Raw genomic sequence first — 3,555 nt, forward strand, 5'->3', positions numbered from 1 at the left:
TGTTGCACCAACCACTTCTGTTTCCTTTAGGCTCAGCCACAGAACGCCTTCCCGCGGGGACTCTGCACACTGCCTTCTCCACGCTGGTGGCCCCAAAAAGCTTCCAGATTAGTCTCTTTGTTGGGTCCCTGGGAGACTACAACCCTTTGTCAAAAGTACGAGTACTGTTAGGGCTGTCTGACAGTCATGGCCTGCTGTAAGCTGGAAATACACCCTTTCTTGGGAAAGAAGAGCCCACAGTGTGGACATTCACCTACGTGGTAACAAGCTTGTGGCTGTAGGAAATTTGAGGGTAGTTTCAAAGATATGGTGAAAGACTAGGGATTTGTAAACAATTCGCGTTTGAACTAAAGATCCTAAAACTCTTGCAGTGTGTTTTTGGGGTCTGTTAAATTTGCTGAGGAAACTGGCTTGCCATAAAGTTCATATAAGGGGAAGAAATTAGCGAGGTGTCAGGACGGGGAGGCTGAGCGGTGTGGAATGTGTGTGCATGTGTGTGAGGTGTCTCTGGGGTGTGCCAGGGTGCAAATAGTGCTCCACGTATTTGTGATGAGTTCGTATTATGGATGTTGCTAGAATTCATCATTCTGGCTCAGGTACAGTCTTGGGGACTTGGTGTAATGGCTGACTTCACAGTCATCACCAGTGTCAGAGGCAGGTAACATTTCTTCTTTGCAGAATGGAAACAGAGGCCCAGCAAGCATGAAAACTTTCTCCATCAAACCTACTGGTGCTAATCTAATGGAAGAACTTGATGTGTCCAAACCAGCATGGTCCCGGAAGCCTGCAGGAATCCTCTGCTACAGGCTGAAAACCTCTTATCTCACCTTAGCCCTTTCTCCGGCTAGCTTTGGCCCCCGAATAAAGTCACCACAGCCCTTGCTTTAACCCCCTCTGCCTTACAGTCACTGAGAAGATCAAACACGATGATGTAAGAGTGCTTCCTGAATGGGAACTGCCTTGGCAGCTGCTGCTGAACAATTCCTGTTAAACAACCCAAGTTGCCCTCTGGGCCATGTCTGGAATTTAATATAATAAATAGAGTCCCTGGGACATAGAGCTGGATCACATCTGTGGATATGAATGATCTTCATTTCAGAATACCTCTAGAAGTACTTATCACTGTTTCATAGTTGCCTCCAGATGTGGCCTCCGGAAACCTCGTTTTCTATTTCCCTGGGTGTTGACAGCATCCTTCCCTTTCAGTTGAAGTCTGTCTCTGTGAGCCATGGGGGATACCAGAAGCCCCAAAGAAATGCTGTGCCCAAAGCCAACCTTGGGTTAGTCTCCTTCCTGGTTCTCTGTAGACCTCTTTTTGAGCATTCTTTAAGGCAGCTTAGACTTAGAAGATGGTCCAGAGACCCTTTCTGGTGTTTTCATAAGATCAAAATCCACAGAGGTTGGAGAGGCAGTGAGGGATGATCTGGTGAATAGCTTTCATGGCAGGCAGTATCTGCAGTTGACTTTCAAGGAAGCTGAACCCCCTTGGTATCAAGCTGAGCTTGGGCTGGGAAGAAATATGTGTCCATACTCGTTTGCCTGTTGGCTTATATAGGGCAAGGTAAGCTAGTAGTTTTGGGGGTGCACTTGGTTGAGTGGGGGAGAAGGCCTTGTCCTTTGCTGGGTACGGACAAGGAGTGGGTGGCAATCTGCCCAGGGCTGCTGAGAACTGGTTGCTCCCTCGGCCCCTCTCTTTGTAGCCCCTTTGATCAAAATGGAAAACTTCTGATTGCTGAATGGAAGCTGTGGGTGTTGAAAAATAAAAAGGCTTTGCTTAAAGTTCAGGTCTTCCTGAAGGCCCGTGAGTCTGAGCAGGCAGTGGAAAAAAATGTTTGTCTTACACTTACAGTTTTGCATACTGTATAATGTCCTGGGAGAGAAGGCTGACAAGGGGGAAAATCACCCTGTGTTCTTAGAACCTTCTGAGCAGTTGAGATTTTCAGATCAGTCACTAACAGTTTGGGGGGCAAATTTCCCTTCTTTTGCTATTGTGCTCCTCTGCTCATGAAATTTCACTGGCTCCCTATTCCCTACTCCCATTGTTCTCAACTATTCTATGCTTTTCACTGGTAGAATTTGGTCCAGCCAATCTGAGAGTCAGTTCCCTGTGCCAATAGGCTCCTTTCTATTTCTACTTAAGCCACATGATATGCAAATAGAAGGGTTCTACAGAGTTCCTTGTTGAGTGATTTTCAAATCCTTCTTGGAAGTAAAACCGCACGGGAAGTGTAAAATGGAAAATGGAAGAAAAAAAAATAAAAAGGAGAACTTGCTGGCCAGAGCAGAGGAGGGCCAGGCAGAGAGACTGATCTTAACTGATTGCTTGGTTTATCAGACCTAGAATCATTACATAAGATAAACAAAATACAGAGCCTTGTGATTTTTTTTTTTTAGCTCAAATTATTCATTTAGCAAAGAAGGAAATGGACACATTGAAATGAAGTGACTTGAAATGTTGGGAACTTTCTCAGTGATCAAGCATGAGGACCCAAGTTTGCTCTCCAAAACCCACAAAGGAAAGCTGGGCACAGTGGTATGTGTTTATAATCTCAGTGTTGCGGAGACAAAGACAGGTGGATCCCTGGGATTTGCTGACCAGTAAACTCAGCCTAATCAGTGGGTTTCAGGCTGCTGAGAAACCCCATCTCAAAAAAAAAAAAAACAAGGCCAGTGGTTCTTGAGGAATGACAGAAGTTGACCTGTAGCCTCTATTGTGTACTTGCACATACACATATGCACAATTGCACATATGTTTGTACCCCTCACATGAACATGCACACCACATCCTTTCCTTGAAATGGAGTGACTTGATTCACATGGAGATGGAAAGAAACAGGCTTCTTTCCCCCTCTACTTTTTCTCCAGCTCACTCTGCCATGCTGGGCCCATTCAGGCTCTTTTGAATGTTTTTCTTGCCTTCTCCGTCTCTGGCTTTCTAGTCTCTCTGAACTCTGGCCATCTGGTTTCACCTCCTCTGGTAAAACTTGCCTCCATCTCAGCAGCCCACCAACACACTCTCTAGATACTCAAGTACAGACCATGTGACCTAATTATTAAATTACCTGCCTGGCTCAGCTTGTTTACGAGTGTGTGAACATGTATAAATTTTGCCTACCTTGTGAGATGACAGAGTCTCAAAGACACTATGTACTTTTTTACTCTCTTCATCCGTGCATCCTATCTGCATGATTTAGGGCTGAGCCTATGAATGGTCAACCCTCAATCAATGATCATCTTGACTTCGTGTTTATGGAACAAGAAAGGTTCTAGAGGGTTGGGTATACAAAAGAATTGTGCCATGGCATTTCTGTCTCTTTTGATTTTCAGCTGTTTCCTGTGTCCCCATCTTCTGTACTTACCTGCCTAGCAGCACTTCCATTCTAGCATGTTCTAGTGAAACTGTCCATTGGTGTCCTTCTAGTGTATCAGTGGTTGCTCAGATGTGGTTTCAGTACCTGACACTGTGTTAAACAAAGCTAATTTCTCATCCTCTGAGGAGTACATCTCATTTTGAAAAAAGAAGAAAGGACACAGCTGTAGCTCTCACACCTCTCA

Source organism: Peromyscus leucopus, chromosome 2 (assembly GCF_004664715.2).
Source record: "Peromyscus leucopus breed LL Stock chromosome 2, UCI_PerLeu_2.1, whole genome shotgun sequence".
NCBI lineage: Eukaryota > Metazoa > Chordata > Mammalia > Rodentia > Cricetidae > Peromyscus > Peromyscus leucopus.